Source organism: Callithrix jacchus, chromosome 3 (assembly GCF_049354715.1).
Source record: "Callithrix jacchus isolate 240 chromosome 3, calJac240_pri, whole genome shotgun sequence".
In the NCBI taxonomy this organism is placed as follows: Eukaryota; Metazoa; Chordata; class Mammalia; order Primates; family Cebidae; genus Callithrix; species Callithrix jacchus.
Window position 1 is genome coordinate 183095999 of NC_133504.1, and position 22528 is coordinate 183118526.

The window sequence follows — 22528 nt, forward strand, 5'->3', positions numbered from 1 at the left end:
AAAGAAACAAGAAAGCACCGTCCATATATGACCTTCCCATTTTGTGGGAAGTCATATTAATGAGGACACAGTCAGTCCTCATTAATCTGAGACCCACCAAAGTGGAGTTTGCAATAATTTAGAAGTGACAATTGCAATCCCCACTGAAGAGAAAGTTCCATGCAAAACGTTTAACGTGAGACCGTAAAATTTCTAATAAAAGTCAGAAATATTTTCTTTCACTTCTTTTTTTTAATATGCAATCACATATATAATCCAATTTGAACAATGGACAAAACTGATAGAGTTAATTCCTTGTTTTGCATTCCCACATTTAAGTTGCTTCAATAAATTAATCTCACTTTCTTCATCTTAAATTAATACCACTTTATATGTTGAATAAGATTCTTTTTATTGTATGATAGTTTATCTCCAAAAGCTTTTTTCAGCCTAAGTAACAGAGAGATATTTTAAAAATAAATGGTCAAGGTAAAAATGCAATAAAATAAAGGTCTTAGTCACAGAACTCTGCCCTGAGAAATTCAAACACACACACACACACACACACACACACACACTCACACACACACACACACAATACTTCATAAAACAAGACCCACGTTATCTTTCCTTTTGTGTATTCTAATAATTGAACAATTAGTTCTCTACCAATAAATTAAAATATAATTACATTCTTCTGAATATCCATTATCCAAGTAATTTTTTAATAATTTCCTGTTTACTTGCAGTTTTGGAATTGTTTTTATTTTACTTAGTTTTTGTTTAATCAGTTCACTCCATGAGATGAAGCTTAAATGGGTTGAATAAAGATGCAGGCTGTTTCTAAAGAATATGAACTGACCCAAATAATTGAGTGAGAACTTGAAGTTAATGGGAGAGGGGATCTATTATGTGGCAGAAACAATAGTAGTAGGTAAATAGCATATAATTATTCATTTCTTCCATTCACACTTCTGTGTTTATTATAAATTTCCAATTTGCTCTGAAGTGATTTCAAATTAAAGCTAATTATCAATGCCTTCATTGCAGCAAATCTATAATAAATGTCTCTGTGTCAAAGCACTCTGCAAAGGAAAATCCAAAGAGAAATAAGACTGAGATTCCTGACATCTGTGGGACCTGTATTCTTGTTAGAGCAAAAAACGGGTACAGAAATAGTAGGTAGTGGTGTGTTAGTTTCCTAGGGCTACTGAAATAAATTACCACAAAATTGGCGACTTAAAACAACAGAAATGGCCAGGTGCGGTGACTCACGCCAATAATCCCAGCACTTTGGGAGGCTGAGGCAGGTGGATCACGAGGTCAAGAGATTGAGACCATCCTGGCCAACAAGGTGAAACACTGTCTGTACTAAAAATACAAAAATTAGCTGGGCATGGTGGCGCGCACCTGTAGTCCCAGCTAGTCGGGAGGTTGAGGCAGGAGACTTGCTTGAGCCCAGGAGGTAGAGGTTGCGGTGAGCGGAGATCACGCCATTGCACTCCAGCCTGGGTAACAACAGCGAAACTCTGTCTAAAACAAACAAACAAACAAACAACAACAAAAAAAAAAACCAGAAATTCATTTGCACACAGTTCTTGAGGCCAGAAGTCCAAAACCCAGCTGTCAGCAGGGCCATAGTCCCTCCAGAGCTTCTAGGGAAGGATTCTTCCTCGCATCTCCCAGTTTCTGGTGGCTTTGGCCATTCCTAGTGATCATTGGCTTGTGAGTGCATCTGTCCAGTCTCTGCCTCTGTCTTCAAATGGTGTTCTCTGCAGCTCTAAATGTCCTCTCAGTCTCTTATAAGGATACCAGTCATTAGATTTAAGACTCACCGTCATCTAGTATGACCTCATCTTAATTTGATTATGCCTAGAAATGCTGTTTCCAAATAATGTCATATTCATACGTTCTGAGTGGACATAGAACTATTCAATCTACTACACATGATTTAAAAAAAGCAATGGTGTAGCAGGAACAGGGGTAGAGTCAGAGTTGGATGGGGAACCACAAGTTAAGAGCAAGATGGAATAAAAGGCATGAGTCTAGTCATCATGAAAAATAGAACTACATGGGCTTTTATCATCTGATCCCAGCCAGTCTGCCCATCATTAGCACAGGAAAACATTTATTCTGGTCACACCAAACTACTCACTTCTCCTGGAACATGTGGCAATCTCTTAAACTTCTACAAAATAGAATATATTTGTCTCCATAGTCTCCACTGAGATCCCAAAATGTCCCAGGTTTGGGACAATGGGCATGGATTGCCCTTATATTTTACAGAAGAGGACTAAGTCCATTTCTGCTAGACCTGCTAAGAGACAGGCAAAGCAAGTCCTGAGACCTTTAGCCCAAGACTCTCCACCAATCTGTAGGTCTACCAGCAAAACTGGAGATTCATTGATACGGTTAGGCTTTATGTGCCCACCCAAATCTCATCTTGGATTGTAATCCCCATAATCCCAGGGAGAGACCAGGTGGAGGTCATTCAATCATGGGGGCAGTTTCCCCCATGCCGTTCTCATGATAGTGAGTTCTCAAGAGATCTGATGGTTTTGTAAGGGGCTTTTCCACCTTCGCTCAGTACATCTCCTTCCTGCTGACTTGTGAAGAAGGTGCCCTTTGCCTTCTGCCATGATTGTAAGTATCCCAAGGCCTCCCCAGCCATACTAAACATGTGAATCAATTTAACCTTTTTTCTTTATAAATGACCCAGTCTCAGGCCATTCTTTACAGCAGCATGAAAATGGACTAATACATTCATTAAGCAGATTGAATGGTGAAATTTTTCAAGAAAGTTGTCAGTCTAGAAGGATGGGTAAAGGCATTTTTCTCCTCTCCCTATGAGGATAGAAGGAAGCATGTGAAGGAGGTCTGTGTCCCATTTCTTACATGTAGCTCGACAGGGTGAACTAAGAGAAATTTCTGATAAATTGACTTGTGCCTTAAAGACATGAAGGGCATGGTACTGGCTACTTGCCTACAGGGGACAGGCTGGCTGGAACTGGCCCAGCAGTAGCAGAGAAAAGAAGGCTGTACCTGGAAGAGCCTCTCCAGCATGGCAAGGGGCAGGCTTCTCATGTGCCTCAGGGTACTGTGGGCAGCAACCAGACTGGGTTCATCTCAGAAATGATCTCTTTTCAAAAGGCCTGTCTGCAGGAGAAAGCAGATATCAGCAGAAACTGGCTAGAGGCATCCCACCAGAAGCAGGAATTGAGGCAAAGTCATAAGCCATCAGTAGGATTCAGCACAGCCCTTCTCAGGAAATACTGCAAAGTGAGGAATCCCAGACATTGTGAGGTAACAAACCCCTAAAACACACAGAAGGGAAGGGTCAGTTCTTACAGCATTTGACAGTTTGAGGAGGGCAGAACTACAACTGTGCTGGCTACCTAAAACTGTACCATGTTTTTACTTGTTGACCCTCACATATGGTACAGAAGTCAGAAAAAGCTGACCCAACACAGAGAAGGAGAGTTAAAGAAAAATCAGTAAGGATAAGAAGAGAGGTGATGTATGGGTCTCTCTCTTACACACACACACACACACATACACACACACACGTGCGCGCGCACGTTCTTAGCTTAGTTCTCAGTACAGTAACTGAGAACAAAGACTTCTTTCTCACTTATGTCTATCTCAGGAGCTGTGCTAATTGTACCACAAAACCCCAGGCTGATCAAGCACTACAGTTTTGAATACTGGAATAAAAAATGAGAATGCAGTAAAGCATAAACTTCTTATTACAGCTCCCACCCAGAAGTTACACACTTTATTGGCTAAAGTAAGTCACATGACTATAATTAACTTTAAGTAGGTGTCAAAGTCATCTTATCTTCTCTGTCTATAAAAGAGAACTGGAATGTTTATGAGCGGCTCTATGGACTTCTGAAATGAGTAAGCCCAACAGAAAGAAAAGGCTGCACCCTCGCTTTCTCTCTGCTGGCTTATAGGCAGATCAGGTCTAAGGTAACGAAGAAGAAAAACTTAAAATTGTGTGATATATTGAAGTTTTGATTAAAATTGGACTGAACTTTTTAATATCTGAAAACTTTTTTTAAATAGCTTGTGCTATTCTAGATTATTCTTGAGCATTTTACTCCCAATTTCCTCCTTACTGTAGGCAGAGACTAAGTCTACCCTTTGATGTTGGTCTTGAACTAGTGATCTGCTTTGTCCACTAGGAAGTTGGCAGGCATGATGTGAGCAGAAACCTTTCATGACCTGTGTGGCTTGGCTTTTCTCTTGTCTGTTGGAGATTGGGCATTGACATAGTTTGGCTCTGTGTCCCCACTCAAATCTAACCTTGAATTGTAATCCACATAATCCCCACGTGTCAAGGGTGGGACCAGGTGGAGGTAATTGAATCATGGGGGTGGATTCCACCATGCTGTTCTTGTGATAATGGGTGAGTCTCATGAGATTTGATGGTTTTATAAGCATCTGGCATTTCCCCTGCTTGCACTTCTTCTTGCTGCCTTGTGAAGACGGTGCCTTGCTTCCCCTTCGCCTTCCACCATGATTGTAAATTTCCTGATGCCTACCCAGTCATGCTGGACTGTGAGTCAATTAAACCACTTTCCTTTATAAATTACCCAGTCTCAGGTATGTCTTTATTAGCAGTGTGAGAATGAACTAATCTAGGCATATCTCATGATGGTGGTATTATCACTGCCCTTCAACAAGGAGCAGTCTTACAGCCCACGGCCAAATCCAGCTAATTCATGGCCAGAGAGCTGTCCATCCAAGCCCAGTCTAGTCTGGCTGAACCACAGTTTCCTGCAGACAGTGAGAGTGAGAATAATTGCTTAATAATAAAAACCAGAGTTTACAACAATCAAGTTTGTTATGGAATAGCTGCAGAATACATGCCTAAAATGAATTAAAATCTCTTTGCAAATATAACTTCCATTTTGGAAAGGGAGATATTGTTATAGTAGGTAGCTAGTCAGACAAGAGCAGGGCAGGAGAGGTCCCCCACCCCCAACCAAGACTGTCAGGTGACTATTAGGTGATGGTCAGGTGGTCGTTACACTGTTTTTCTAAAGTAATAGTTGACCTGGATTCTGGTGGGATCTTCCGCTCAGGCTGGGTGAAGCGCTTCTGGGTCACCACCGGCGGTTGCCTCCCCGTGAGATGAAGACACTGAGGCCCAGAGAGGTTAAGTGACTCAGCCAAGGTCAAAGAGCTAGTGAGTGATGGAGCCAGGACTCAAACCCAGTCTAGGAGCCATGTCCACTTTGTTCCCCTCACTCTTCCCTCATGTGACTGAGACACTGTGGTTCAATCTGGATCAACCCTGTGTGGAAGAGACAGAGCTGCAGCAGCAGGAACAGCAGCATCAGGCCTGGCTCCAAAGCATTGCAGAGAAAGATAATAACCTGGTTCCTATTGGCAAGCCAGCATCAGAGCACTATGATGATGAGGAAGAAGAAGATAATGAAGGGGATGAGGATAGTGAAGAGGACTCAGAGGATGATGAGGACATGCAGGACATGGACGAGATGAATGACTACAATGAGTCACCTGATGATGGAGAGGTCAATGAGGTGGACATGGAAGGCAATGAACAGGATCAGGACCAGTGGGTGATCTAGGTAGACAAGGCAGGGTGGCCTCAGGGAGATTCCAGGCCAGCCCAACCTACCCTGCATCCCTCCCCCAACCCCTCCCCACAGAACCAGCTGACGGCCCCAGTGCCTGAAAGTGCCCTTGGGTACCTCCTCAGTTGCCGCCAGGATCTGGTGTCCTTGGCCCCTCCCAGGCCATCAGTCTGCACTTGAAATCCCCAGGGCCTGAGCCCCACTTCACTTTCCTGGCCAGTACCTCACCCCTTGGTTGCCAGGTCTGGTTTCTTCCTAAGTTTCTCTAATAAAGACAAAGGAGTCATTTCCACCCCCTGAAAAAAAAAGTAATAATTGGCCACAGCCAGATGCAGGGAAAGGCAGTCTCCGAATACACAGAAGCATCTAGAACTGGTGATAAGATCTCAGGACTTGGACAAGTGGGCTCATGCATGTGCACTAAGAGCAAAATGGTGGAGTTTAACTGCTATATGACCTTCTAGGAACATTCAAACTGATAAGGGAAGAATGCTTCAAATGAGCATGAGTACAACGCCTCATATGTGTAAGTCCAGTAAGCACACTACACGTGCAGCGCCTCCCAAGTGCTGGCAGGCCACTGAGCATGCAGTTAGCACATTCCAAGGTAAGAGTCAGGATAGAAGGAATGAAATCCCCCAAAAAGCATGCCAATGTACAAGAACCCTAAGTCAAAGGTCATACTGCACACTTGATACCTCAAGTCACCCACTTGGTCCTTTTCCAAGTGTACTTTACTTCCTTTCACTTCTGCTCTAATGCTCTTTTCCCCATAAGTTATTAGGGTCCAGGTGGTATTTGGTTACAAGGGTAAGTAAATTCTTTAGTGGTGGTTTGTGAGATTTTGGTGCGCCCATCACTCGAGCAGAATACACTGCACCATATTTGCAGTATTTTATTCCTCACCCACCTCCCACACTTCCCCCCAAGTCCCCAAAGTCCATTGTATCATTATTATGCCTTTGCATCCTCAAAACTTAACTTCCATATATCAGTGAGAACTACACAATGTTTGCTTTTCCATTCCTGAGTTACTTCACTTAGAATAATAGTCTCCAATCTCTTTCAGGTCGCTGAAAATGCCATTCATTTATTCCTTTTTTGGCTGAGTAGTATTCCATTATATAAATATACCACAGTTTATTTATCCATTCATTGATTGATGGGCATTTGGATTGGTTCCACGATTTCATAACTGTGAATTGTGCTGCTATAAACACGCATGTGCAAGTATTTTTTTTCATATAGTGACTTCTTTTCCTCGGGGTAGATGCCCAATAGTGAGATTGCTGGATCAAATGGTAGTTCTACTTTTAGTTCTTGAAGGGATCTCTACACTGTTTTCCATAGTGGTTGTACTATTTGACATTCCCACAAGCAGTGTATAAGTGTTTCCTGTTCACCGCATCTGCCATCCATGCCAACATCTACTGCTTTTTAATTTTTTGATTATGGCCAATCTTGCAGGAGTAAAGTTGTATCATATTTTGGCTTTGATTTGCATTTCCCTGATCATTAGTGATGTTGAGAATTTTTTCATGTTTGTTAGATATTTGTATATCTTCTTTTGAGGATTGTCTATTCATGTCCTTAGCCCACTTTTTGATGGCTTTTTTAAAATTTACCGATTTGTTTGAGTTTGTTGTAGATTCTTTATATTAATCCTTTGTTAGATGTATAGACTGTGAAGACTTTTATCCCATTCTGTGGGTTGTCTGTTCACTCTGCTGACTGTTACTTTTGCTGTGCAAAAGCTCTTTAGTTTAATTAGGTCCCAGATACTTATCTTTGTTTTTATTGCATTTGCTTTTAAGTTCTTTGTCATGAAATCCTTCCTAAGCCAATGTCTAGCAGGGTTTTTCCAACTTTACATCTTAGAATTTTTATAGTTTTGGGTCTTACATTTAGGTCCTTAATCCATCTTGAATTGATTTTTGTATAAGGTGAAAGAAGAGGATCCACTTTCATTCTACTACCTGTGGCTGGCCAATTATCCCAGCACCATTTGTTGAAAAGGATGTCCTTTCCCCAGTTCATGTTTTTGTTTGCTTTGTCAAAGATCAGTTGGCTGTAATTATTTGGGTTTATTTCTGGATTCTCTATTCCATTCCATTGGACTATGTGCCTATTTTTATATCAGTAGCATGCTGTTTTGGTGACTATGGCCTTATAGTATGGTTTGAAATCAGGTAGTGTGATGCCTTCAGATCCTTTTTTTTTTTTTCTTATTCTTGCTTTGGCTATGCAGGCTCTTCTTTGATTCCATATAAATTTTATAATTATTTTTTCTAATTATTTGAAGAATGATGTTGGTATGTTGATGGGGATTACATTGAATTTGTAGATTTCTTTGGCAGTGTGGTCATTTTCACAATATTGATTCTACCCATGCATGAGCATGGGATATATTTCCATTTGCATCATCTATGATATCTTTCAGCAGTGTTTTGTAGTTTTCCTTGTAGAGGTCTTTTGCCACCTGGGTTAGGTATATTCCTAATAATTTTATTTTATTTATTTATTTTTCTGCAACTATTGTAAAAGCAGTTGAGTTCTTGATTTCATTCTCTGCTTGGTTGTTCTTGGTTTATAGAAGAGCTACTGATTTGTGTACATTAATCTTTGCTGAATTCTTTTATCCACACTAGGAGGTTTCTGGATGAGTCTTTAGGGTTTTCGAGGTAAATGATTATATCATCAGCTAACAGGGACACTTTGACTTCCTCTTTACTTATTTGGGTGCCCTTTATTTATTTCTCTTGTCTGACTGCTCTGGCTAGGACCTCCAGTACTATGTTGAAAAGGAGGTGAGAGTGGGCATTCTTGCTTGTTCCAGTTTTCAGAGAAAATGCTTTCAACTTTTCCCCATTCAGTAGTATGTTGGATGTGGGTTTGTCATAGATGTCTTTTATTACATTGAGGTATGTCCCTTGCATGCTGATTTTGCCAAGAGTTTTAATTATAAAGCTATGCTGGATTTTTGTTAAATACTTTTCCTGCCTCTACTGAAATGATTATGTGATTTTTGTTTTTAGTTCTGTTCATATGGTGTATCACTTTTATTGATATGCATATGTTAACCATCCCTGCTTGCCTGGTATGAAACTCACTTGATCACGGTGGATTATCTCTTTGATATGTTGTTGGATTCAGTTAGCTAGTATTTTGTTAAGGATTTTAGCATCTGTGTTCATCAGCGACATTGGTCTGTGGTTTTCCTTTTTGTTTATGTCCTTTCCTGGTTTTGGTATTAGGGTGATTCCCACCTCATATAATTAATAAGGGAGGCACCAAAGAATGGCAAAATCCAATGCAAGGAAATCCAAGAAATGATACAGGAAGTAAAGGGATAAATATTCAAATAAATAGATATGATAAATGGCATGAAAAAGAAACAAAATGTCAGGAAACATTGGACACACTTACAGAAATGCTCTGGAAATTCTCAGCAATACAATTGAACAAGTAGAAGTAAGAAATTCTTCTTGAAGAGAAGAACTTCAAAAAGCTTGAAGACAAGGTATTTGAATTAACCCAATCCAACAAAGACAAAGAAAAAAGAATAAGAAACTATGAACAAAGCCTCCGAGAAGTCTGAGATTATGTTAAATGACCAAACCTAAGAATAATCCACTTTTCTGAAGAAGAGAAATCTAAAAGTTTAAAAAATGTGTTTCAAGGAATAATTAAGGAAAACTTCTTTAACCTTGCTAGAGACCTAGACATCCAAATATAAGAAGCACAAAAAACACCTGGGAAATTCATCACAAAAAGACCATCACCTAGGCACATTTTTTTCAGGTTATCTAAAGTTAAGATAAAGAAAAGAATCTTAAAAGCTGTGAGACAGAAACACCAGGTAAACTATAGAGGAAAACATATCAGATGAACAGCAGATTTCTCAGCAGAAACTCTATAAGCTAGAAGGTATTGGGGCCCTATCTTCAGCTTCCTCAAACAAAACAATTATCAGCCAAAAATTTTGTATTCAGCAAAGCTAAGCATCATATATGAAGGAAAGATAGTCTTTTTCAGACTAACAAATGCTGAGAGAATTCACCACTACCAGGCCACCACTACAAGAACTGCTAAGAGGAGCCTTAAACCTTGAAATAAATCCTGAAAATACATCAAAATAGAACCCCTTTAAAGTATAAATCTCACAGGAACTGTAGAACAAAAATACAACTTAAAAAAAAAAAAGAAGAAAGAAAACAAGTACACAGGCAACAAATACTACAATGAATGAAACGGTACCTCACATCTCAATATTAACAATGAACATAAACAGCCTAAATGCCCCAGTTATCTTTTGCCTTCAAGAGACTCACCTAATACATGAGAACTCACACAAACTTAAAGTAAAGGAGTAGTAAAAGGTATTTCATGCAAATGGGCACCAAAAGCTAGCAGGAGTAGCTATTCTTATATCAGACAAAATGAACTTTAAAGCAGCAGCAGTTTAAAAAACACAAAGAGGGACATTATATTAATGATAAAAGGCCTCTTCCAACTGGGAAACATCACAATCCTAAACATACATGCACCTAACACTGGCGCTCCCAAATTTATAAAACAAATCTATAGACCTAAGAAATGAGCTAGACAGCAACACAATAAAAGTAGAGGACTTCAATACTCCACTGACAGCACTAGACAGGTCATCAAGACAGAAGATCAAAAAAGAAACAATCGATTTAAACTATACCTTGGAACAAATGGACTTAACAGATATATACAGAACATTTAATGCAACAAACACAGAATACACATTCTGTTCAACAGTGCATGGCACTTTTTCAAAGATAGTCCATATGATAGGCCATAAAACAAGCCTTAATGAATTCAAGAATATTGAAACTATATGAAGCACTCTCTCACACCACAGTGAAATAGAACTGGAAATCAACTCCACAAGGAGCCTTCAAAACCACGCAAGTATGTGGAAATTGAATAACCTGCTCCTGAGTGAGCATTGAGTGAAAAACGAAATCAGGATGGAAGTTTAAAAATTCTTCAAACTGAATGATAATAATGACACAACCTATCAAAACCTCTGAGATACAGCAAAGGCAGTCGTAAGAGGAGTGTTCATAGCCCTTCATGCTTACATCAAAAAGACTGAAAGAGCACAAACTGACATTCTAACCTCAAGGAATTAGAGAAACAAGAACAAACCAAACTCAAACTCAGCAAAACAAAGGAAATAACCAAGATCAAAGCAGAACTGAATAAAATTGAAACAAAAAAATTACAAAAGATAATGAAACAAAAAGCTGGTTTTTTGAAAAGATAAATAAAATTGATAGACAATTAGCAAGATTAACCAAGGAAAGAAGAGAGAAAATCCAAATAACCTCACTAAGAAATGAAATAGGAGCTATTACAACTGACACCACTGAAATACAAAAGATCATTCAAGGCTTCTATAAATAAGCACCTTACACACATAAACTAGAAAACCTAGAAGAGATGGATACATTTCTGGGAAAATACAACCCTCCTAGCTTAAATCAGTTAGAATTAGACACCCCAATAACAAGCAGCAAGACTGAAATTGTAATTTAAAAATTACCAACAAAAAAATCCAGGATCAGACAGAGTCGCAGCAGAATTATACCAGACATTCAAAGAAGAATTGGTACCAATCCTTTGACACTACTCTAATGCTTTTTAATGAATGTTCACTCCTGCTCTTTCCTTGGTCTCTCCTTCTGCCTTATGCCTCTCAGTCAATTCTCTTTTCTGAGGAGGGAAGAACTGAGGTTGTTGCATACCATACATATTCACCTCCACGAACATACTTTGGTGTTGTGACTCAGATATGCTCACTAGTGGGAAGGCACTGGGATACATTCCCCAGTGGTAGGTGGGTGAGTTAAGAGATCAAGTGCGTGGTTTGGCCTTTACCTTTGGGTTTTGTACACCGGTGTGCTTCTGAGAGGCTGCATCCTTTCTGCCCTGATTCTCTGGGCATGGGCTGTCTGCATGCTCAGTGGCCTGCCAGCTCTTGGGAGCGCCACATGTTCAGTGTATTTACTGGAGTTATATGCAGGCTGATTTGAGGCATTCTTCCCTGACCAGTTCAAATGTTCCTAGAAGGTCAAATATCAGTTAAACTCTGCTATTCTGGCTCGTAGTACACATGTGTGAGTCCACTCTCCTCACTCCTGAGATCTTATCAGGAATCTGCTGATCACCAGTTTTAGATATTTCTATCTATTGAGGGACTGCCTATCCCTGGCTCTGGCTTTGACCAGTTATGACTTTATAGAAACAGTGTAACAACCACCTGATCATCACCTGAGGATCTTCTGATATCAGGTAGGTGATATGGGGAGGTGGAGTGGGCAGCTCTCCTACCCTGCTCATGTCTGACTAGCAAGATGACAAAATAGGCTTGATAGTGCATAAACAAATATTTTTAAGTGTTTTAGGCTATACCCTATGAGTTAAGCTCATGCAACAAATCAATTCCCGCTCATTTTCTCTACTAATTCTGTATTTCTTTTATCCTGCAAATTTTCTCTATGTTAAAAAAATCTCTACTATTCCTTAAACACCCAGTTTACGTGTTGCCTCCTCAGTAAATAGTTTTCTGATTTGGGCAGTTCTTGTGTTATTGCCCTCCAAGAGCACTTTGCTCAATTTTCCATTTTAGGACTTGATGTGTTAAGTCAAGACAGATTGGATTTTCTGTCTTCTAATGTACTGGAAGAACTGTATATATTTCTTCCAAAATCTATCTTCCCTCTTAGACTGTATGCTTATTATTCATTCATTCCATCATTTGCTTAATATATTTACTGATTTCCTATTGATGGGAAAAGCATGATCAAGACAGAAAAGTGTAAAGCATTACCCTCAAAGCCTTTATATATATTTATATGTTTGTTAGGCTATGTAGGGAGGCAGCTGTACAGAAGAAATTCATTGGTGGAGACAGATTGTGAGTTCAGTATTGAGTTTAGTGTGCTTTGGAGGACATCCAACGGAGAAGAACTGACAGATATTGAATTTACATGGGTTAGGCAGAAAGATCATGGCTACCAAATAAAAACTCATCTATATGTGATAACTATGGATTCAGATGACATGACACACACTGTATATTTAAATTAAAGTTGTCACAGAATCTCAAAGAATAACTAAAACACCAAAATGGAAGCTTCTTGAGACCAGAAGCATTTTCTGTTCATGGCTGGATCCTCATTACCTGGAACGGTGCTCAACACATCATAAGAAGATGTCCAATAAGTATTAGGAAAGATTCAAATAAATGAATGACTTTAAAGGCCAGGCAGAGAAACAGAAGCATGAAAACCAAGTTCCTGAATCATTATTTGAACCAGGGTCTCTCAGTTCAAGTCTTTACTCTCTCTACCATATCCGACTGCCTTATAAAAGGCAAAATGGTGACATAAGAAAAGAGCAGAGGCAAAAATGAAGTGACAGCAGACACATATAGCTGAGCTAGGCAATGTAAAGTCAAGTTCAATGTGTTTTTCTTCCACCAATTTCATGTGATGATTTTAAGGGCAATGGAGAGTCTTTGCTTCCGATGTATAAGTTTCCCAAAGAAAAAAGCATCATCGTACAATCACTTGACCAAGAATTTGACTTGTGCTAAGAAGGTGGAGTGCCTATTTGCATTTCTCTTATTTGCTCACACACACACACACACACACACACACACACGACATATAAAAATATAGGAAGAGGTGATAAGGGGATGTGAGAAGAGAAAAAAGAGAAAGAACTGATAGAGGATAATAACAGACCCCATTTTCCTAAGACTCTGTCTTTTAAACCTAATTACACCAACAATGATGCACATTTATTTTAATAGATATTTTGATTGTGTCATTTTAACACTTCTAATGTGGCAGAGTATTATTCAAAAATTAATTACGAACTATGTTAGTTGAAAAGCCAGAGGGGATAAAAAGTTCCTGGTCATTGACCTGTTCCTCTGAAGACCCCAGTCTGAGGCTCCTTTATATGGAGCAATGACTGACTGAGGTCCTCTTTGCAGGAGGTGGCATAAGTTAGGAGTTCACCTCCTCAGAATGCAGAGAGATGAAAAAGAAAGAGCCAGGGATTGGAACAAAATAAAACAAAACCAAATTCCAGTGTAAATGCCAACCTAAAACTTCTCAGCTTGACAAACGGGAGACCCACTTAACCTCACCAAATTTTCATTCTCCCCATTTACCTTCCTCAGAGGACTGTTGGCTGTGGTCTCCATAAAGCATTAGCACACCCAGCACAAAAAGGACACTCACTGTGTGCAACAATTGCTACAGATGGTGGAGTGGGGAGAAAGCACAGGCAGAGAGGAGGCATTGGTTGCATGGACATCATTGTGAGGCCTAAGAATAAGAATGTTCATGTTCTGGGTTGAATTGTATTCCCACAAAGATAAGTTGAAATCTTAATCCCCAGGATCCTGTAAATTTGGCCTCTTTTGGAAACAGGATCATTGCAGATGTAATAACTTGGCAATGAGGTCATTACGGTGGGACTTGATCCAGTATGACTGGTGTCCTTATAAGAAAGAGCCATAAGGACACAGACATACAGGAAAAATGCATGTGAAGGTGCAGGCAGAGATTGGAGTGATATCTGTAAGCCAAGAGACACCAAGGTTTGCTGGCAACACCAGAAGCTAAAAGAAAGGCATGGAACAGAGCCTTTCCTAGAGCCTTCAGGGATAGAGAGCACGACCCTGCCAGGACCTTGATTTTGAACTTCCAACCTCCAGAGCAGTGAGAAAATAAATTTCTGTATTTAAAACCATGTGTTGCTGAATTTTGTGCCTGCACTGTGCCCCTGGGAAAGTAATAGAGTAGTAAAGCACTAGAATGGCTGGTGCACAGTTAGGGTTGGTCTCCTCTCTTCCCACCATCCCACCCATCACATTTCCTATTGTAGAGGCTGATTCTTCCTGTAGGCCTTAGATTTTTGTCCCTGGTTGTTATTAATGGCATGACCATGGGCACAATGACAGTGCCTATACCATGGCTCACCAATTGGTCTCCCCATGACTTTTCTTCCTCAATAAATCTCTTTAAAATCTAGATAACTGTTTCAAACATAAATCTAATTATCAATTCACTCTCCATCAAGCCCTTCCCAGGCTTCCCCATGCTTTTAAGATAAATACAGAAACCTTTTCACAGTCTGTATAGGCAGGCCATGCCCACCTGCACCCATCTTGTTTCCTAGCACTCTTCTGCCAAGTCTTGGTCCTACAGCTACACAGGAGGAAGCATGGTGTGACTGAGGAGTCAAAAGGCCAGATTTAGGCCCGATCCACATGAGACCTTCTGTCAGAAATGGCCCTCACATCTCCCTTCTCCCAGTTAGTAACCAGCACCATTCACCTCCTCAGGGAAGACAGGGCCAGACTGTTTTTTATAGGATTTTTAGCCACAAATTCCTTCCATAGCATTTATGCCAATTCATATTACATTAGTGATTTGCAGGGTCCTATTAGACTATAAAAGTCAACAAGAAAGAAACTGAGTCAGTTTTCTTAGAATTGCATCCTCGGTACTTAGCAAAATACCTGCCATGTAAGAAGAGCTCAATACTAAATATATATTGAATGGGTGGATGGATGAGCTGATGAATGAATGGATAGGTGGACAGATGGATAGGTGGATGGATGGATGATGGCTGGATGGGTAAATGGATAAATGGATGTATGCGATGAATGGACAAATGAATGGGTGGGTGGATGGATGGATGGATGGATGGATGGATGGATGAATGATTGGATGGATGGATGATTGGATGGATGGATGGATGGATGGATGGATGGATGGATGGACAGATGGATGGATGGATGGATGGATGGATGGATGGATGGATGGATGGACAGATGGATGGGTTGGTACATGAATGAATGTCTTAGCCAAAACACCTAAGTTTTTATCTCAGGCAGTTAGGCATCTCCATTACTGAGGACTGGTAAGTGTAGAACATCTTGAATCTGGGCCTGACACCTGCTTTACTTTGCCCTTTGTTCCTACTGGCATGAAACTCTCTACATCCCCTATTGGCATTTCTGTTTTTCTAACTTCTGTCCTCTTGCCTGGCTTCAGACCCATTGGCCAGCTTAACTTTGATGCCCTCTACTTTCTAATAATCTTCCAATCTGTGGTTTTTGTGGAATTACTAGAATTGACGATGGATATATATGGATCCAAAGCCCAGATTTCTCAATATACACCACACAGTTTTGGCCGAGTTACTTGTACTTTATTAATCCTCATAACTAAGAAAGAATACACTATTCACCTTGTAAATAGACTATTAAAGATATCTATGTGAAAAAATAGAAAAATTCAGCTTAAGAATACTTAAGTAATTTTCTCAAGGTTAAAAAGTAAGAACATTGGAAAACAGATTTTTCAACTAAGTTCAGTATTTTTCTCCCTCTTGATCATAGTTCATAGTTGTTGTTTTTTTAAAAAAATTCAAGATATTTCCTATTGTTCTTCCAGGATTATGGCGCACTCAGGCAAATGCACATTTGTTCCCAGTCTGAATTTAAGCTTTTCTTCTTTGCTGATGTTCAATTTAAATCCTCCGCTCCCACCTACTTAAAGAAAAGGGGCAAAATAATGAAGAGATGTGGAACAAATGAAAAGAGATGTCATATCACAAGAAATCTTGATTACACCACTTGAAATGCTGTGTTATTTCAGAATGTGTGCAGGAGCTTTGGAGAGAAGTATTCAAAAAATTAGCCAAGGTTAAATAATCGGTATGAATGTACCCAAGCCAAACAGATTATAACATTCTAAAAGAAATTTTTCACAGGATGGAGGAAAATATTGTTAAATTAAAACAATTGAGAATAAGTTTGACATTCATGTGTTGGTTTAAATTAGCATGGATATGAAGAAAGTGGCACATCTTTCTAGGAAAAGGCAAGTGGAAGGGACAGGCCAGCACTGGCTAACTCCTTCTACTTGTCTGGAAGCAGTATCAACCCTGTTTTGGTTGCTTTTCCTGTGTAAACTTAACTTGTTTTAGGTCCAGCTCAAGCTTCTTATGTCCTCTCTATATCTCACCCTTCCAGAGCTAGTCTTTTCATTTTCCCATTGTAGTCTTTTTGTTCTGCGCCAAAAATCAGTCTTGACTTAAAGCAGAAAACATGTAACTGGGAAGGAATATAGAAAAAAATATAAATTAAAAAAAAAACACAGACTGAGAGCTAAGTGGGCTAGCATTTGCATGCTGGCTTGGTCTGGCTGTGAAACCCTGAGCCCTTCACTGTGTTTTTTAGTCTTAATGTTCTTGCCTTTACAATGATAAGAAGTCTCTATCACACACCTGTTGGAAGGATTTAGTGCAATTTAATGTGCGGAAACAATGTTTGATTGACATAGTGTGCTCCTCAACTGCATGCTCCTTAACTGGAGGTCTTGGCTGCAAGCAATGAAAGATGATTCTGTTTGCTTAAACAGAGAAAAGGTGTTTAAAAAGGATACTGACAGCTCACTTAATTTGGAGGAAGGCTGGAAATTAAACTCATGTGTAGAGTTCCAGCAATGCCCCAAACAAAGCCTGATGAGAAATCACTGCTGCCCATAAAGGTTTTGAGGAAACTGCCCTGCTGCCTTCAGCCCTGTCACTTCTGCCCACAAAGCCCACCTGGCCACCTCCAGCTTTTTAAGAAACCCAGGAGGTGTCCTCATTAGAAGTGAGGCTTGGAAACCCTTACATCCTGCCCTGGGCAGCAACCATCCTGATGTTCCTGAATTCTGTTCATCTGATCTTCACAGCAAAACACACCTGTCTCTAGTCACTTAATTTCTTCCACAACTGAGAATAAAACATCAGACCAAAGCATCATTCAGCGCATTCTCACCTGTGTTTGTACTTGTTTATGGTCTGCATGAGCCTCCCCGCCCCAACACTAGACACACTTGTTTATTTTGTGTGTGTGTGTGTGTGTGTGTGTGTGTGCGTGTTTCCTTTTTGTGGAGAATGGGATCTCACTATAATTGCCCAGCCAGGTCTTGAACTCCTGAGTTCAAGCTATCCGCCCATCTCTACCTCCCTAAGAGCTGGGATTATAGGTGTGAGCCACTGTACCCAGCCCAACACTAGACTTAAGCATCATGAGAGTAGGGCCAATTTGTTTATTATAGTACCATCTATGCCTGGAATAGGGACCAGCAAGGGTTTCCCATAAGTATTTGGCAAATAAATGAATGAGTAAAAGCAGGGAATGGGGTTAATGTTTGTCCTGGGAGCCCATTCCTTTTAGAGAGATGGGTAGAGCAGGACCTTGGAAGTCTTAACCTCTACAGAAAACCAAGGTATCAAGGGCAATGGAATGGAGGAAAAAAGAAAAGAGAAAGAGAGAGAGAGAGAGAAGGAAATAAATGAAAAGGAAGGAAGGAAGGAAGGAAGGAAGGGAGGGAGGGAGGGAGGGAGGGAGGGAGGGGGGACAAACGACATCTGTGCTCTAAAAGTAATGAAATAATGACAGGGCTTGGCTGACAATGTAGCACCATCACACCTTGTCAATTACAAATCCTGCCTTGTCAATTACAGCGGTGCCCTTGGCTTGCTTTCCAAGGCTCTCCCTGTAGCTACCTGTTTGCATTTTCCTCTCATCAACCTACATGGCCCAAAATCTCCTTATAGAGGAGATTTCTGTACAGATAAAAGAAACAAGTGTTACATATGTTTATTGCAGCACTGTTCACAATAGCAAAGACTTGGAACTAACCCAAATGCCCATCAATGATAGACAAGATAAAGTGACACATATACATCACGGAATACTATGCACCCCAAAAAAGATGAGTTAATGTCTTTTCAGGGACATGGATGAAGCTGAAAACCATCATTCTCAGCAAACTAACACAGGAACAGAAAACCAAAGAGTGCATGTTCTCATTCATAAGTGGGAGTTGAACAATGAGAACACATGGATACAGGGAGGGGAACATCACACATTGTCACCTGTTAGGGGGTGAAGGACTAGGGGAGGGATGGCATTAGGAGAAATACCTAATGTAGATGATGGGTTGATGGGTGCAGCAAACCACCATGGCACATGTATACCTGTGCAACAAACCTGCACATTCTGCGCATGTATCCCAGAACTTCAAGTGTAATAATAATAATAATAATAATGAAAAGTGCTGAGGAAACCCACAGCACCCATCTACCATAATTCCTGTAGTGATTTCCTTATCAGTAGCAGTCTAGGTCCAGGGATCCCTAGATATTTCAGTAAAATCAGCAGACAGCATCAAATAACAATCAGAATTCACTTTGAGCTCTTACCATATGCATGACAACATCTACGCTCATTGTACCTACTGCCTTGTTTGACCCTTTAAGCCTCACAAAATTCTTTGAGGAAGGTACAGCAGCCAACCCGTTTAATAGATAAGGAAACAGAAACACAGAGAGGTTAAGCAACCTCTCAAAGTCCCACAGCTAGTAGGAGCCAGAGCCAGGATCCAGACTTAAGCCCATCATTACAGGGCTTCAGAACATGAGGAAAGAAAGATAGACTAGAAAATCGGGCCATGCTTTCTTTAATTTCCCTATTCTCCTTCCAAATAATACCAGCAAAAGATTTATTAAGCTATTGCATACCCAGAAGAAGGGCAGGCTGCCACAAACAGAAAAAAAAAAAAAAAGAGAGAGAGAGAGACAGAGACAGAGACAGAGAAAGAATAAACTAAGAAGATTAATTCTTGGAGATTAAAATTATCATTGCCAATTTTTAAAAAATCATAGAATGGTTGAAGATTATGACTCAGCAATATAAACGGAAACAGTTACTGAAAATAAATTATAAGATACAACTTGAAATTTTTGACTAAAATGTTGATATCCCCCAACCCTTTGATCCAATGATTGCACTTTTAGAAGGTGACAGAGGTGTTTAGTCTTGTGCATCAAACAGGTTTTGGGGTGTCATAAAGCATCACTGGCAATACCTTAAAATCTGGAAACTTTTTAAGTGCCATTACAAAGCATATGATGCCAATGTTTTTAATGGCAAAAAACACGCACTTTTGCACCAACCTAATATATTATATTTATCTTTATTACGGAATACTGTTCATATATTTTGTTTTGTTTTGTTTTAAGGTGGGCACAAACATATGTACTAATATGGAAACATTTATTATATATTAAGTTTTTAACAGGCAAGCTGCTATATTTCTATTTTATAAAGCCTGGGAATGAACATACAGTAATCCGTCGGTAGCTGCAGAAGGCTGGTTCCAAGGTCCTCTCCTTACCTCCTGTGGATACCAAAATCTATGCCTGGACAATCAAGTCCCTGATATAAAAGAGCATAGCATTTGCATATAAACTATGTACATCTCCCATGTACTTTAAATTCTATCTCAATTACTAATACAATGCAGCTGCTGGGTCAGTAGTTGTTATACTGTATCATTTCTTAACTTTGTGTTATTTTTAATTGTTGTATTTTTTCCAAATATTTTCAACTGCAGTTGATTTACTCAGCCGTTGGTTGAATCTTCATATGCAGAACCGTGGATACAGAGGGGTGACTAGGTGAATGTACCTGTGTGTTGAATTGGGTCTGAAAAGATGTTCACGAGCTGTGAATAATAGGACTTAAACACGGCAATAACAGCAAACACGAGGCAAAGAGAAGAGTCAGGCCAGGAATAGGGGCTTTTCCCACACTGTACCCTCATGCTTGGATTTGTCTTCAAAGAGCATATACAACTTTTGTAATTAAAAAACAAAAAGGCTTTTTGACTGGGCAAGGTGGCTCACCTCTGTAATCCTAGCACTTTGGGAGCCCAAGGCAGGCAGATCACCTGAGGTCAGGAGTTCAAGATCAGCCCGGCCAACATGGTGAAACCCTGTCTCTACTAAAATACAAAAATTAGCAGGTCATGATGGTGGGTGCCTGTAATCCCAGGTATTCGGGAGGCTGAGAAGGAAGAATCACTTGAACCCGAGAGACAGTGGTTGCAGTGAGCCCAGATAACACCACTGCACTGCAGCCTGGGTGGCTGAGCAAGACTCTGTCTCAAAAAAAAAAAAAAAAAAGACTTTTCTAAAAGGTATGCAGATCTCAGAGAGAAGAAAGTGAGATCCCATACAGCCTCTGCTACTAAATGGCTATCTGGCAATGTCCGTTCCACTTCCCTTTTAGAGTTTCCATTTCCTCATCTGTAAAATAAACAAGTAGGTCTGAGAGCCCATACTGTTGAGCAAGGACCCAAAGACACAGAGAGAGACCCCAACACGTGTCCTTGATTATTCATAGGTTGCGTTTAGGAAGAATGCCAGCATCGCTTCTAAATGGAAGCCTTGCAAAATCTCTATTCTATCTCCGTGACTAGTGGATTAGATTTTTTTGCTTGATTTCTCTTAAAAATCACTGTTCTGTTTTATGCTTCTCCTGCCTACTTATGAGGAGATTATCCTGTCTTCTCTGTCAATGGATTGCACTGTTCTTCTCCGTATCCAGGAAAAATGTAATATTTAAACAGACTGGATTTTTTTTTCACATATAGGCACAACTGACAGGAAAAGGCCTGGGAGTCTAAATGACGGTGTTAACTGCATAGATCTTTATCCATCTCCCGTTTCATTTGATTTTCTGCATGTTTTCAATTCTCTGTAACAAACAGGCTTTGCTTTTAAACAAAGGAGAAAACAAAAGAACCCATACACTTGCAAACAAACACTCACACTTCCATGGAAATATACGTCTTTTGCATTTCAACCCAGCTTCAGCTTACACAACATGCAAAGTCTCCCAGCTCTTCAACGTTTGTTAAGAAAAGGTTGGCCTTGAACAGTTAGTGCCTATAAATAAATGACTTTCCCATGAGTGATAGCAAACAGGCATTTCCAGGAAACCAAGCTGAAATTCTCTAAGGCTGAGTGCAGCTCAACCACTCAAGGAACGTTTATAAAAGTGGACCCTCGGCCAGGGGAAAGGGGCTCGACTAGAAGCAAGGGCTCATGCATTTAAAACTCAAATTGGACTTAACAGATAGCCAAATCCCAACCAGGCCCCTGATGTCACTGTGACCACATGCAAATTCTTTAACCCCTCAGAGCTCGCTTTAGAATCCTGGGGCTGTAGTAATGTAAGTAAATGAATCTGAGTGGCTTGGAAAAACAGAAATGTATTCTCTCACCGTTTAGGAGGCCAGAAGCCAGATACTGAGGTGTCAGCAGGACTGGTTCCTTTTGGAGGCTCTGAGAATCTGATCCAAGGCATTCACCTGGCTTCTGGTGGTTGCCAGCAGTCCTTGGTGCTCCCCGGCTTGTAGACGCATTGTTCCAATCTCTGTTCTGTGTTTATATAACAGTCCCCTTGTGTGTCTCTCTCTGTCTTCTCCTCTTATAAAAAACACCAGCCATTAGATTGGGGCTCACCTTACTCCAGAGTATAACTTCATCTTAACCTGACTGTATCTAAAAAGACCCTATTTTCAAAGAAACTCACATTCACAGGTACCAGAGGTCAGGACCTAAATAAATTTGGGGGCGGAATATAGCTCTACCCACCAGAGCTCCAGTCCTCATCTCTAGCCTACCTCAGGGTGTTTGTCAGGAGAGTAAATGAAACAAAATCGTAACTGCATGGGCCGTGACATGTGGGTGTTCATATATGAGAACAATAATAATGATGGTTTTAGCATTCAGGCTCCAAATATAATGGTCATAATGTGGAGGTCCTTCTATCACACAAAGATGTTTTGACTTCCACAGTAATATAAGCCTGTGTTAGGGACCAGGGGCACACAGACAATGGAAGAGGCGCCAAAGGAGGGGAAGGAGCTGGCCTGAAGCATTGGCTATTGGTGGACTCATCCTGGTCAGGGTGATGGGAAGGATCCAGGGTCCAATTTAAGGAAAGGATTGAGATTCATATTTGAAATCAACAAAAGCAC

The 22528-nt window shown here is 40.2% G+C and overlaps 1 long non-coding RNA gene and 1 pseudogene across 1 annotated transcript; one reads left to right on the forward strand and one right to left on the reverse strand.

Moving 5' to 3' along the window:
- Window positions 1-211: 211 nt before the first annotated feature.
- On the reverse strand, window positions 212-21923 carry LOC118152352 (uncharacterized). The gene is made up of 3 exons (XR_004741078.3): window positions 21770-21923; window positions 3022-3135; window positions 212-1512 (listed from the first exon to the last, which is right to left on the reverse strand). It is a non-coding gene; the product is annotated as an uncharacterized LOC118152352 (long non-coding RNA).
- Window positions 5106-5868, forward strand: LOC100392651 (chromosome 3 open reading frame, human C11orf51 pseudogene; annotated as a pseudogene).
- Window positions 21924-22528: the final 605 nt, after the last annotated feature.